This window comes from Sarcophilus harrisii, chromosome 5, assembly GCF_902635505.1.
Source record: "Sarcophilus harrisii chromosome 5, mSarHar1.11, whole genome shotgun sequence".
Taxonomy (NCBI): domain Eukaryota; kingdom Metazoa; phylum Chordata; class Mammalia; order Dasyuromorphia; family Dasyuridae; genus Sarcophilus; species Sarcophilus harrisii.
Genome location: NC_045430.1, coordinates 50,853,075 through 50,869,397, shown reverse-complemented (window position 1 = coordinate 50,869,397; position 16,323 = coordinate 50,853,075). Strand labels below are relative to the sequence as shown.

Sequence of the window (16,323 nt, the reverse complement as noted above, 5' to 3'; positions counted from 1 at the left end):
TGTGTACAACACACACACATACATATACATACACAACCATCTAAATTATAGAATAGAATATTTCATCTCTAAAGTAAATGTTATGAAGTTCCCTGCTTGACTTCATCATTCATGATTTACTCGTATCACAAATTTAAAAAGTAATTTTGAAATAAGATGACAGATTGGACCAGAGGCATAAATCTAGGCTATCTATCCAGGAAGTGTAACTGTGCATAATAACGTTATAGGAACAGCTGCTGTCTTTGTGTAGCTCACTACACAGGCTGCTTTTGTAGACCCTAACGAGGACAAAACCAATTAGCAGATTAGAAATTGCCAGAAATCAGAGATACTCAGCTAGAATAACAGTAAAAATGAATGGTGCTTTTTGCTTTATGTGGATATCTGATGCCAATCTATGGACTGCAGAGAAGGAATGTCTCATACTTCACCATGCTCCACAAACAGCTGGCTCTTACCTATAATATGCTTAATGCAGTAGTCAAATTAAATAGGTAGAGGGTATATTACATATCTGAAAATACTCTTAAGATGTATGGCATTAGTTCTTATCAATGATCAAAGCCAGCAATCAGGGGTTTTGGAAAATAAGTCTAGCTCTCCTTAGAATATTTTAATAGTTTCAAGTAACATGTAATGGATGTATTTCAAAGAAGATTCATTTAAATGTAAATGGGAAGTATGCATTATCAAAAGAAATGAGTTTTTTTCAAATTCTTCTTTTTTCTAGAGATTTTGCATCAAAGACACTTCTTTTGGAACTTGAAAAGTAAATATCCCCAATTTGAATCCTTTTTTCCCCCCAAATTGGAGCTCCTTGTTTTTACCTTGGAATACAAAAGCTATCTATTACATGGCAATTTCCCATTGATACTGGGATAACTGAATTAATGGGAGATGGGTTGTAAAACTCTAGTTCATATATGGTAATGTAGACAGTTTCAATCAGTGTATAATTAAATAAAAGGGCAATAAAACACCCATTATTATTATTAATTATGGTCAATACACAGTAATTCTTGGGTCAGAAGAATCTATACACATTTCATTTAGTCTCTTGCCATGAAGAAGGGCTTACCACCCTCTTTTGGGTGTTTTTATGAATTTTAATCTTAAACTCTTGGAAAATAGAACCTTCATTTGCTTATTCAAATTCATATAAAACTTTACTCAGCAGGAAATTCTACTTGAAATATGATTCATATGATTATACATGTATAACCTATATTGAATTGCTTACTCTATTGGGGAGGGGAGGAGAGATAGGGGATCAAAGTCTAATAAAACTGAGATGTTGAAAACTATTTTACATGTAGTTAAAAGAAATCAAATACTATCAAAGTATGTGTGGGGAAAGAAATAGTCTTCACCCTTCTCTACCTTTCTAAAATCCCCTTTTTCTAAAGGCCTAAATCAGATTCCTCTCAATTGAAACTGAGGCCATTGAACCATATATCAAGATTCCTATGGTCTGCATATTGACTTAAGAATGTTACCTAAGTTCTATTTCATGTATTTAATTAAATATTTCCTAATTACATTTTATTCTTGTTCAGGCTATTCTTCTTATTCATTGCTTCAGCTCCCCTCTCACTCTCAGTCCCCATATCCAATATTTGCCAAGTCTTATCAAGCCTTTTTTCAAAGCTGTCAAAGGCTTATATCAATGAATCACATTTCTTGCCTCTGTTTAAAATATCTATATGTGTATGTGTATGTGTACTGTACTTACATCATAGGTATACAATCTTGTATATCCTAAAAATCAAGCAAAACATAGTCTCAGTCTTAACAATGAAATCGAGTCTGAGCTCCCAAATTCCAATCTTAAAAAAATTACATATTCTCATGTATATATGCACACACATGTACATACATACCAATATTCATCATACAAATATCAATTAATGAAAATATGTATTGTTATTATTCAGTCATTTCAGTCATGCCCAACTGTTTGTGATCATATTTGAAGTTTTCTTGGCAAAGATATTGTAGTGATTTGCCGTCTCCTTCTGAAGATCATTTTACAAATGAGGAACTGAAGCAAACAGGGTTAAGTGAGTTGCCCAGAATCACATTTCTAATATTGTGTTTGAACTCAGGAAGACATTTCAGTCATATCCAGCTTTTGAAAACTACATTTGGAGTTTTCTTGGCAAAAACACTGGAGTGATTTGCCATTTATCATTTTACAGTGAGGAACTAAGGCAGACAGAGTTAAGTGAGTTGCCCAGGATCACACAGCTGATAAGTGTCTGAGACTGTATTTGAACTTAGGGAGATGAGTCAGCCTTACTGGAAGGTCTGACACTTTATCAGCTGCGCCACCTAGCTGCCCTTAATAAAAATATATCATTTTCAAATAATTTAGAAAAATATACTCTTGGATTTATGGTTAGTATGGGAATGATTCTGCAGCTATTAAAGAGATTAATTCAATTTGATTGTGCCCTGCAGATGGAGTCTGACTAAAAGGTGGTAATATTTTTGATGAATGTTATAACAAATAAAACCATTTCCTTTTTAAAAGTAGGATAAAAGTACAAATTCAGCCTCAGGTTTTCAACATTATTGGCCATCATAGCATGGTGTGTTTAGATGGATCATGGATTTACAGCTGGAAGGCACTTTAGAGATCATCTAATCCAGCCATCTCATTTAATAGAAGAAACTATGGCCCAGAGAGATTTAATGAATCATCCATATAACACAGGTACTAAATGTCAGAGTTGAGACTAACAGAAATGCTCTGACTTCAAATTCATTCTACTGTTGGAGGCTTTGTGTTGTTCAGTCATTGTTTGTTGTTAGAGATAGAAGATATGTCTATCTATAGAAAATTTAAGAACATATTCTTTGGGGAATCTGATTGCATTGGAAAATTAAAAATAGCTGGTCTTTGGAAAGAGTTGGCCCAAATTGTCTCCAGTCTTTACATTAGTATTTTTAAACTAAATTAAAACAGCCTGTATTTCTATATGATGATAGAAAGAAATGCAGTTATATAATTTGTGATGATTATGGAGCAGATTGGTAAATTGAAGAATTTCATCTATTTTTGCTAAATATTTACACAAAAGCACCGTGTGTGTGTGTGTGTATATATAAGCATCTACATTTTACATATATGATAAATATATATACATATATATAATCATCTTTACTTTAGAATTTGTTGGCTTCTCCTCAGTTATGGTAGAAAATCTATAATTATAGGTATTTATTTACAAACAGCTGCAAAAAATTTTCATTAAGAGTATGTTCAATAACTTTTCTTTATCATGATAGTAATATTATTAAATAAATGTTCTACTTATATATTCTGCAATAAATAGCATAAAAGATGTCATGAGAGATATGGTTGAAAAGATATGGCAAAAAGTAGGAATAACTGGAGGAGGAACAGCTTTATTAGTACCAGTATCATACCAGAAAATATATGGCAAAATGGCCCCACTATGTTGATTGGACTTTCTATGGAGAGTTTGCAAAAGGTTGTAGAGAAGTATCATTTAGGATAAATGGTCATGCAGTGTGATCTAAATTGTAGGAATTCATATCAATAAGATCATAGATTTATTGAAGTGTATTATTTAATTGATGATAGAACATTTTTGTCAGAATTCATTCTGATTAACTTCAAGATATAATTACTTAAATGAAATTTATAATCAGGAAAACTATATTCATAGTCTGATTTCTTATAAGACATTCTAAGCACAAAATAGTAGCACTGATATTTAGAACAATTCTAGTAAGGGTTTTAGGGTCAACCATTACATGTGTTGCTTTTTTTTTAGGATTATCACCTCTTGCTGCTTGCTAAGGAATATTTTCTTTAATCATTCCCATCTGAGTCCCCAGGTAATTAAAGAGGTATTTTTTGATATTTTCATATTAATTACTACAATTACAACATTTTTCTAATTGATTAAACAATTAGCTCTGAGCTCCCATACCAATTTATTATCATTTATTTAACAAAATGGAGAAACTTTTGCCCTATTCATGTTTGTTTCTCTTTTGATATTATATATAAAATATATGTGTACACAGATGCATACATATATACACACATATGTCTATATTTATGCACACACTTATGTATATGTGTATCTATTTTACGTGAGGCAGTTTGGTGGCTTGATGGATAGAGTACCATTCTAAAGTCAGGAAGGTTCATTTTCATAAGTTCAAATCTGGCTTCAGAACTTACTAGCTACATGATGCTGGGGAAGTCATGTAACCTTGTTTATCTCAATTTCCCCATCTGTAAAATGAGTTGAAGAAGGAATTACAAACCCTCCCTGCCGTATTGGGGTCAATAAACCCAAATGGGATCATGAAGATTGTAAGTTTTTGCCTTATTATAAATAGAATATTAAAAATACATAAATAATTATTTACCTGTCACCTATGAGAAAGAACACAGCCTAAATCACCTTTGGTCTTTATTACAGCTGCTGAAAACACCACCCCACCATTCAGGTTTCTCCAAATGCCAATTAATGCCTTTTCTTTAGAATGTTTCTTTTATGTTTCCAGAAAAGATAAAGTTTAAACCCTCTTCTCTCAGCAAATAAGAACTCAATCCTGAAGAAACCTCTGTTCTCTTTTCAATCATGACAGTTACATTTCTTCAAAAGCCATAATTAAATTCTTTGTCCCCTCAGATTTGCCCCTCCCCCCCAAAAAGAGTTAAACTTCCAATATTACTAACAATATCTACAGTCTGTGAAAGAAGTTATTGAAGCTGATGTTACAAAATTATTTGAGAGAATTCATTTTATGAAGCAAAAATTTTAATTATAAGAATGAAAATTCAGTTGATTGAAATAAAATTAATCAGTTCAGTGGTAACACATAGTATTTAACTTTTTCAGATTACTTCACTTTTTAAGAAAATCAGTCCAATCATTGAAATAGTTTGCATTTTATGACTGACAGTTATTTCCTAAAGGCAATTTTCCTCCCCCTCCCTTCACCGTGGAATTGGGGTTAAGTGACTTGCCCAGGGTCACACAGCCAGGAGGTGTTAAGTGACTGTGGTCAAATTTGAACCCAGATCCTCCTGACTTCAGGGCTGGTGCTCTATTCACTATACCAACTAGCTGCCCCCAAGTTTCCTTATTTTAAAGCTATTTCATCTCTCTTTTTGGTTGTTGTTCTCCTTTCTGAATAGATTTTTCCTCTTAGGGTTAGGTATTTATGCAGCTATCAGCCAGAACAGCCTTGTTTACTCTTACAACAAGATTAGTTGGACTAATGTGAACCACTCCTGAAAGAATCCTTCTTTGGTCCTAATATACTTGCATAAGCACTAGAATTCCTTAATAGAGGGTTTTGGCCCTCTGAAAATTCAAATCTAAAGATATTAATACTTTAATACTTAATAAAGATATTAAACAAGAAGAGAGGGAGATGGAGAAAGAAAATGAGAGGAGAGAAGAGAGAGAGAGAGGAGGGAAAGGGGAGAAAGAAGGAAAGAAAGGAAGGGGAAATAGAGTGATGAGAGGGAGAGAGAGAGAGAGGAAAAGGAGAAATTCCCTAACACCTATAGCCATTCATACTGTAAGCTGAAAATATTCCTTGATTAGCTATTTTGGCCACCAACACTGCTCTTCCCCCTCCCTACCCCCCAGCATTGTGAAATTGAAGATAAGTAAGGGGGTGAGAACTCCAAGAGCTATAAAAAGAAAATAAAAATCATCACAATCTTGCCTACAGACAAAAGTCAAGAGAAGCATTTTCTTTTCTTGAGATTCAAAGTTCTGAGAAATGCCTGAAAACTTTATTACTTTGTTCATTTTAGTTAACAGTTTATTTATTTAGGATTTATAATCAATCCATTTTGAAAACAGCCTGAAGCTGATACCTGTCATAAGGATGGATTCCAGATCTAACCAAGGAAAAACATCTTTAGTTGAAAGACATAGAAAGAGAAAAGGGCTGGTGTGAAGACCAAGAAACCACTTGCTTTTCTTTTTCCATTTAGCTTCCAAAACCCTCTAACTCCCAACTACTTTGAACTAATGCTGTGTTGCATGTGTTATAAAACTGATTAAATAATTATGAAACCCAGCTCTTTGGGAAAATAACTTTTCCTTTCAGTTCCCCAGGCAGCTTTCTTAAGATTAAGTTACAGCTGATTTGATATTTTGATTCAGCTGAAAACTCAGATGAAATTTCAATTTAGAGTTTTTACCCCTAAGGGCTCCTTACACTTGATAAAATAACAGATCTAGTCCCAATATGTAGAGATTGCAGGACAAAATCACTCTGCCTTTCATGTTTGACCTATTTGTGAAAGTTCTAAGACCTACTAAAATGAGACTGTCATAAGCAATGCCCTTTCAATATTTTAGGTTGTTGATCACCAAATACAGGAGTGACATCAACTTTCAAAGTTAGCTTTCCTTCATAGGCTAGAAAAGCTATCAATCTCAGCGCAGTCATGTCCCAGAAGCTATTATGCCAAATGTCCATTGACTGCAGCTTCCTACTGATGCCATTACTTTAAAACAATCTAATCCATAATGAAAATATAGTTCTGTGGTTTAGCTAAAATGGCTTTATTTGTAGTTCTCCACCCCTCAAAGTGTTGAATTTGTCATCAGTGAGTATTAACAAAGGTTAATTTTTATTTTAGGCAAATTTCAAACACTCTACCTCTTAAATAAACAATCTAGGAATAATCATTCTATAGTTGTTAAAATATAAAAGATTCTTATTCTATAGTCACAATTAATAATAGAAAATGTGCTTGTATTTTTTGTTGCTTAAAACACTAGAAGTAATATGATATAGTAGATGGAAAGTTGGCTTTGGAGTTACCAAGTCCTGAATTCAAGTCCTACCTTTGGTACATATTCATAATACTGTGTCCTTGGACAAATTATTTAGCATCCCTAGAAATTCTCAAAGATTAAGTTATAGACTAGTTGCCAACTAAGATTGAAATAGTGAATTTCTACATTATATCAAACATCCACAAAATGTAAATCAATAAACTAGACTAGGTTCAGTCCAATCTAGAATAATATATTTTATCCATTGACAAATAACATAACTGATGAGCATAGTCCATTAGCTTGCTCTGGCAAATTCTCTCTTTCTTGCCCTTCTCCCTCTGTTTCTCTCTCTCTCTCTCTCTCTCTCTCTCTCTCTCTCTCTCTCTCTCTCTCTCTCCTCTCTGTCTCCTCTCCCTCTTTCCTCTCTCTTCTGTCTTTTCTCTCTCTTTCATTTTTCTCTCTTCTCTCTCTCTCTTCTTCTTCTCTCTCTTTCTGTCTCTGTGTCTCTCCCTGTCTCTGTTTCTCTCTCTCTGTCTCTTTCTCTCTTTTTTGTCTCTTTCTCTCTGTTAGAAATTTTAAAAGTGTTCTAGTCAAACTTAGAAGATGAAGCTTGACAGGCAATGAGGCAGGTTCTGCCTGCCTGTGTATTTCTGTCTTTCTCTCTGTTTCTTTTTCTCTGTCTCTTTTTTCCCTCCCTCTCCCTTCTGCCCCCCCCCCCAATCTCTGTCCCTTTCACTCTGTTAGAAACTTTAAAAGTTCTAATCTAAAGATAAAGCATGACAAACAATGAGGTAGGTTCCTGTTAGTTTGATGCTACTTTCCTTCACTCCTTTGATACTCCATGTACCTTTTTTGCTACCATCTCTTTACACTCAAGTTGCAGATGTATGAAGCAGGAAGCTGAGAAATAGCTTCTGAAGAGCCATTTCATATGCTTCTGTGACCTGTGGCCTTACCAACCCCATACCCATTTTTCACTTGGCAGAGCAGAACAAAGTGAAAAAACCACGGTGCTTCTTTTAGTTGGAGTGAAAAGGAAAGGGAAGAATTTTTTTTTTCAAATTGAGATTTTTTACTGTTAAAAGCCATCTTATGAAAGGGGCATTACTTGTATTAATGGATAGATTTTTCAGCCTGAACTAGAATTGGATACCTAGTGTCTGCTGAATAGAGGTAGAAGAAAGACAAGTCATATGATTTTGGTTAAAATAATAGGAATTTTATACTATCCATCAACTGAAGACAGAGCAGTTTGCCAAGATTTGAACTGAATTTACAAGAAACCAGGTTTTAAGATTTAATTTTTTAAAAAATGCATTTATTGGCATCATCCTTGTTCAGGCTATAAATGCGCACTTCCATCAAGCAAATATCTGAAATGTCGAGCATAATGAACATTTTTTTTTCTATTCAAGAGATCCTTTAGAAACTGCCATTTCCAAAATGGTATTAAATTACTCTTTAAAATCACATATGTTATTTGAGTTGTTTTGGAAAAGTCTCAAGTTCCTCACTAAAGATTAATTATTGTTATTTAATTGGAAAACATATCAGATTGAATCTCTTTGTTTCTGACTAGGAAAGTTTAAGATCATGTGTGTCTTTGATCTATTATTCATAAGTATTTCCTTCCAATTCACTTCAATTAAACAAATATTTTACTTTATATAAGACTTTAATTTTTCCCAATTATATGTTAAAACAATTTTTAACTTTTTTTATTCTTTTGAGTTCCAAATTTTATCCCTTTCTTCCTGCTTCTTGCCTTCCCTGAGATGGTAAACAATCCAATATAGCTTATACAATCATGCAAAACATTTCCACATTGTGGAAAAGGAGACTTTGGGGGGAAAAAGAAAGAAAGAAGGGAGAGAAGGAACAAGGAAAGAAAGAGATAAAGAGGAAAATATCATGCTTCAGTCTGAATTCATTCAGCAGCATTTCTTTCTCTGGAGTATAGCTGAGTTATCATGAGTCCTTTGGGATTGTCTTGGATCACTAAATTGCTTGAAAATAGCTAAATCATTCATAGTTCTTCATCTTACAATATCATTCTTACTGTGTACAACATTCTCCTGGTTCTACTCTCTTCACTTTGCATCAGTTCATCTAAGTCTTTCCATATTTTTTTTTGAAATCATCTTACTTACCATGTATTGTAGCACATTAATATTCCATCCCAGTTCTATACTACAGCTTGTTTAGCCGTTTCTCAATTGATGGGCATTCTTTTGATTTCCAATTCTTGGTCACCACAAAAGTCACCACAAAAAGAGCTGCTATAATATTTTTAAATAAATATTTATTAAATTTCAATTTTATGACAGATAATTTTGCCTACCCTGAGGATATAGAAACAAAGGCTCACCTTGCTGGAGTTTTATTCTGTTGGAAGCTTAACAAATGTTAATATAAGATTATATTCAAGAGAAAGACAGCAGTTGACAGAGGACACTAAAAAGTGGACCAATCAAATCAGGATAGGCCTAATTTAAGAGGTGAAACTTGAATTTTTTTTTTCATATACCATAATTTATTCATTCTCCACTCGATAGGCATCCACTGTTTCCAATTTCTTGCCACTATAAAAAGGGCTGCCACAAACATTTTTGCACATGTGGGTCCCTTTCCCTCCTTTAAGATCTCTTTGGGATATAGGAATGGCATTTATTTTATTTTTTTAATTATAATTATTTAATTATTTAATATATGTAAAATTAATATAAAATTATTTAATTTAATTATAACCTTTTATTGACAGAACATATGCATGAGTAATTTTTTACAACATCATCCCTTTCGTACTCACTTCTGTTCTGACTTTTCCCTTCCCCACTTCCACCCCCTCCTCTAGATGCCAGGCAGTCTTATACATGCTAAATATGCTGTAGTATATCCTAGATACAATATATGTGTGCAGAACCATACAGTTATCTTGTTGCACAAGAAGAATTGGATTCAGAAGGTAAAAATAACCTGGGAAGAAAAACAAAAATGCAAGTAGTCCACATTCATTTCCCCATGTTCCTTCTCTGGCTGTAGTTGATTCTGGCCATCATTGATCAATTGGGACTGAATTAGATCTTCTCTTTGTCGAAGATATCCACTTCCATCAGAATACATCCTCAGACATTATTGTTGTTGAAGTATATAATGATCTCCTGGTTCTGCTCATTTCACTCAGCATCAGTTCACATAAGTCTTTCCAAGCCTCTCTGTATTCATCCTGATGGTCATTTTTTACAGAACAATAATATTCATATTCATGTTCATTCAATTCATATACCACAATTTACCCATTCATTCTCCAATTGATGGACATCCATTCATTTTCCATTTTCTAGCCACCACAAAAAGGGCTGCCACAAACATTTTGGCACATACAGGTCCTTTTCCCTTCTTTAGTATCTCTTTAGGATATAAGCCCAGTAGTAACACTGCTGGATCAAAGGGTATGCACGGTTTGACAGCTTTTTGGACATAATTCCAAATTGCTCTCCAGAATGGTTGGATTTGTTCACAACTCCACCAACAATGCATCAGTGTCCCAGTTTTCCCACATCTCCTCTAACATTCATCATTATGTTTTCCTGTCATCTTAGCCAATCTGACAGGTGTGCAGTGGTATCTCAGAGTTGTCTTAATTTGCATTTCTCTGATCAATAGTGATTTGGAACCTTTCATATGAGTAAAAATAGTTTCAATTTCATCATCTGAAAATTGTCTGTTCATATCCTTTGACCATTTGTCAATTGGAGAATGGATTGATTTTTTATAAATTAGAGTCAATTCTCTATATATTTTGGAAATGAAGCCTTTATCAGAAACTTTGAATGTAAAAATGTTTTTCCAGTTTATTGCTTCCCTTCTAATCTTGTTTGCATTAGTTTTGTTTGTACAAAGGCTTTTTAATTTGATATAATAAATTTTTTTTTATTTTGTGATCAATAATGATCTCTAGTTCTTCTTTGGTCACAAATTCCTTCCTCCTCCACAAGTCTGAGAGGTAAACTATCCTATATTCCTCTAATTTATTTATAATCTCATTCTTTATGCCTAAATCATGGACTCATTTTGATCTTATCTTGGTGTACAGTGTTAAGTGTGGGTCCATGCCTAGTTTCTGCCGTACTAATTTCCAGTTTTCCCAGCAGTTTTTGTCAAATAATGAATTCTTATCCCAAAAGTTGGGATCTTTGGGTTTGTCAAACACTAGATTGCTATAGTTATTGACTATTTTGTCCTGTGAAACTAACCTATTCCACTGATCAATTAATCTATTTCTTAGCCAATACCAAATGGTTTTGGTGACTGCTGCTTTATAATATAGTTTTAGACCAGATACAGCTAGGCTGCCTTCATTTGATTTTTTTTTTCATTAGATCCCTTGAAATTCTTGATCTTTTGTTCTTCCATGTGAACTCTGTTGTTATTTTTTTCTACATTGTTAAAATAGTTTCTTGGGAGTCTGATTGGTATAGCATTAAATAAATAATTAGTCTATGTAGTATTGTCATCCTTATTATATTCACTCGCCCTATCCAGAGCACTTAATATTTTTTCAATTATTTAAATCTGACTTTATTTGTGTAGAAAGCGTTTTGTAATTTTGCTCATATAATTCCTGACTTTCCTTTGGTAGATAGATTCCCAAATATTTTATGCTACCCACAGTTATTTTTAATGGAATTTCTCTTTATATCTCTTGCTGTTGGATTTTGTTAGTGATGTATAAAAATGCTGAGGATTTATGGGGATTTATTTTGTATCCTGCAACTTTGCTAAAGTTGTGAATTATTTCTAATAGCTTTTTAGTACAATCTCTGGGGTTCTCTAAGTATACCATCATATCATCTGCAAAGAGTAATAATTTGGTTTCCTCATTACCTTCTTTAATTCCTTTAACCTTTTTCTCAACTCTTATTGCTGAGGCTAGCATTTCTAAAACAATATTGAATAATAATGGTGATTGTGGGCAACCTTGTTTCACTCCTGATCTTACTGGGAATGGTTCCAGTTTATCCCCTTACATATGATGTTTACTGACAGTTTTAAATAGATGCTCCTGACTATTTTAAGGAAAAGTCCATTTATTCCTATATTCTCAATTTTTTTTTATTAGGAATGGATGTTGGGTTTTATCAAATGCTTTTTCTGCATCTATTGAGATGATCATATGGTTTTGTTAATTTGGATATTGATATAGTCAATTATGCTAATAGTTGTCCTAATATTGAATCAACTCTGCATTCCTGGTATAAATCCTACTTGGTCATAGTGTATTATGCCAGGGATAATTTTCTGTAATAGTTTTGCTAATATTTTGTTTAAGATTTTAGCATCTTATATGAGCAAAATTACAAAAAAAAAAACACTTTCCACACAAATAAAGTCAGATTTAAATAAATGGAAAAATATTAAGTGCTCTTGGATAGGCTGAGCAAATATAATAAAGATGACAATACTCCCTAAACTAATCTATTTATTTAGTACTATACCAATCAGACTCCCAAGAAACTATTTTAATGGTGTAGAAAAAAATAACAACAAAATTCATATGGAGGTAGTGGAGGGAGGGAAGAGAAAAGTCAGAACAGAAGTGAATGCAAGGGATAATTTTGTAAAAAATTACCCATGTATATGTACTGTCAATAAAAAGTTATAATTTAAGAAAAAGAAGAAAAAAAGATTTTAGCATCAATATTCATTAGGAAGATTGGTCTATAATTTTCTTTCTCTGTTTTCAACCTACCTGGTTTAGGAATCAGTACCATGTCTGTGTCATAAAAGGAATTTGGTAAGACTACTTCAATCCCTATTTTTTCAAATAGTTTATATAGCACTGGAGTTAATTGTTCTTTAAATGTGAAACTTGAATTTAACCTTAAAGAAAGGTAGGAATTCCAAGAGGGAAGAGTAGAACAAGGGAGCATTCAAATCTCTAAAAAACATCTTATTCAATGACATTAAAGCAGAAGATGAATTTTCCCATGACACAGATAGAATTCATATATTACTTTAAGTAGTCCTCAATTAAGAATTCATCCAATGCCCTGAAAGCTTTTCTCTGGTTCCTTTTAATATTTCTCATTTACGGCATTCATTCTATCCATTCTATCTATTCTATCTATTATTCTATCCATTGGTTATCCCTGACTCATGAAAAGACTGACCCATGAGAATTTTTTTTTCTATTTATGGCCATACTGATATATTTTGCACAGTCAGCATTGGTAGTATACTACAATCTGTTATTATATTTTTCCTACCAAGTCAAATCAATTTCTTTTCTTTTCTTTCTTTTTTTCTTTGTTTCTTTGTTTCTTTCTTTCTTCCCTGAGGCAATTGGGGTTAAGTGACTTGCCCAGGGTCACATAGATAGGAAGTTTCAAGTGTCTGTGGCCAGGTTGAACTCAGGTCCTCCTGACTTCAGGGCCACCTAGCTGACCCAAATCAATTACTTTTGAAATAGCACAATGGATAAAAAAAAAATCCTGTATTCTCTGCATCTCTCTATCTGTCACTGAGAGGTGGTATCACTTGAATTGAAACCTGCATGGAGCTAAAGATTCCAAAAAGCAGAGTGAAGAAAGACAATAATTTTAGACTAGAAAATTTGGAAGGTAGGAAGAGAGGCTTTTACAAAAGAGACAAGAAGATGGAATGTTGGGTACCCAGAATTACAGGTTGACTAATGTGGTTTTAACAAAATAAGAGAGATTATGAAATAAATTTGAAAAGTCATTGGAGCCAAATGATCTATAGATGCCAAACAGAGAATTTTAAAAATTTATCTTAGAAGCAGTGGGGAGCCACTGAAGTGTTTTTGATTGGGGAGTGGCATGGTAAATCCTGTGTGTGTAATTACAGTTTTATAGTTGAGTATATAATGGATTAGGAAGGGGAAAACTGAAGGCTTAAGAAAATAAATATACATACATACATATATGCATACATATATATGCATACACGCATTGTATGTGTGTATGAACCAATTAAGTTTAAAAAAAAGACAAATGCTTTGCACAAAATTTTATCCAATTAACTTATTTTTTGAAAAGAGATTTTATAATTTTAAATTTAGCAGTACAATAAAGAAAGCTGTGGTCATATAGTTTTTATTTTTTCCAGAAGACTAGCCTTTTTTTTTTTTCCTTTACAATTACTGCCTTGTTAAATGTTCTTTTCAAACTATCTTTCTATCTTTACTCATAATAAATACGTGATTTAGAGAATATATTATTTAATCCAGAGATTACCAAATGCTGTGCAAGAAACAATTAAGTTGAGTTAAATACTGTTCATTATTTAAATTCTTGTTTGGATGGAAGGTTAATGCTGATAGAAGTATTTACCTTGATCTATAACTGAGACTTTTTTTCCTAACAAAATGCTCATGCTATAAGAAGGTTTATGTAATTTATTGCTGATCATTCTATTTTGACTCTGTGTTTAATTTTTTAAGTATAGCCACAAACAGGCTTCATATTTCAGCCTTTACCAGGGGAAAATAATTTGCATTCAGTCTATGCATGTGTATACAGGGTTATGTGAATTTAATCAACAAAATATCTTAAAAATGCATGACAGTGAGATTTGACTGACGGTATTTCAGGATTCTGTTCTGGTCAAATAATTCATTTTCCTTTCCTCTTATCAGAGTAATATGAGCATCTTAAATTAGACTGAACATTTTAGCATTTTAAGTAGCATCCTTTCAAAAGGCCTTTTATATGCACAGTGCCAAAAACCAGATAAATTTTTGCAGTATCAGTAAAGGTATTTTTTTAATGTGCAATGATACCTATTTGCCTGATCTTTATTTCTTCTAGGGCTAAAAATTGTTCTAGGGTGAAGCATTCTAATCTTTTAAGAAAAATAGGAGATGTTCTTGTTGAAAATTCTGCAGTTGATAAGGACCTCCCACTCCTTCCTCGGGCCTTATTGAGGCCATTTAAGCAAATAATCAGTTTGCCAAAACTTCTAGCATTCGAAATACCACTATTTTAGGAAAGATACAAAAAGTTTATTGATGCTGAGGCATCTTTTGTATCAAAAGCTTTCTTCTTCAGAGGATTTATAAAACTGGAGGGAGGGAGGAAGGGTGAAAGGGAAGGAAAAAGGGAAGCAAAGGAAGGAGAGAGATAGGAAGGAAGAGAGGAGAGTAGGAAGGAGGGGAGGGAAGGGAAGGAAAAAAAAGAAGAAAGGAAGAAAAGAAGGAAGGAAAGAATGGAGGGAGGGAGGGAGGAAACATACATGCATTTATAAGGCATGTACTACATACCATGCACTGTGCTAAGCCTGATAAATATCTCAGTTGATCCTCCCAACAATCCTGGGAAATAAGTGTTATTATCATTTCCATTTCATAGGTCATGAATTGAGGCAGAGAGGACAAATTATTTGCCAAAGGTCACAAAGCTAGTAAGTGTCTGAGATCATATTTGAACTTGGTTATCCCTGACTCTAGGACCAGTGATCTATTCATTGTGCCACCAGCTGCATTGCTGTAATGCAATATCTGTTTCAAATTCTCAAATAACAGTGGTTCTATTAAGATTAAAATTTATAGATGATCTCTGGAGTGTGCCAAGTTTGCCTTGAACTATTTGAACATAATTTTAGTTCAGAGTTATTACAATTCCAAATAACATTTTTAATTTAACCTAAAGCTTATCATTGAGATTAATTGATTGGATATCTTATAATTAAATAGGTATTGAACAAATTACTCAATCCCATTCTTACTGAAAGAATGAATAAAAATGTTTATTCAAACACTGTGATAAGTCCTAGCAATCCATATATAAAAATTAAGATAGCCCCTGCCCTCAAGAAGTGTATATTCTTTTTTATTTTATTTTTTCTTCATTAAAGCTTTTTATTTTTCAAAACATATGTGTGGACAATTCATTAACATTAGCCCTTATGAAACTTTGTATTCTAATTTTCTCCCCTTTCCCCCATGCTCTCCCCAGATGACAAGTACTACAATATATATTAAACATGGTAGAAATATATGTTAAATCCAATATATACATACTTATTTATACAATTATCTTGCTGCACAAGAAAAATCAAAGCAAACCAGAAAAAAAGAGAAGCAAAATAAAATGCAAACAAACAACAACAAAAAGAGTGAAAATCCTATATTGTGAACCATACTCGGTTCCCATGGTTCTCTCTCTGGATATAGATGGCTCTCTTCATCACTGAACAATTGGAACTGATTTGAATCATCTCATTGTTGACAAGAACCACGTCCATCAGAATTTATCATCATATAATCTTGTTATTGCTGTGTAAAATAATTTCCTGTTCTGCTCATTTCACTTAGCATCATCAGTTTGTGTAAATCACTCCAGGTCTCTCTGAAATCATCCCACTGGTCATTTCTTACAGAACAGTAATATTCCACAACATTCATATGTCATAACTTATTCAGCAATGGCTCCAAATAATGGGCATCCATTCAATTTCCAGTTTCTTGCCACTACAAAAAGAGCTGCCACAAACATTTTTGCAC

At 33.1% G+C, this 16,323-nt stretch overlaps 1 protein-coding gene across 4 annotated transcripts in view; it reads left to right on the top strand.

Moving 5' to 3' along the window:
* SYT1 (synaptotagmin 1) overlaps positions 1 to 16,323 on the top strand; it is a 702,364-nt gene that overhangs the window by 107,165 nt on the left and 578,876 nt on the right. The gene's annotated exons all lie outside the window — the stretch shown is intronic.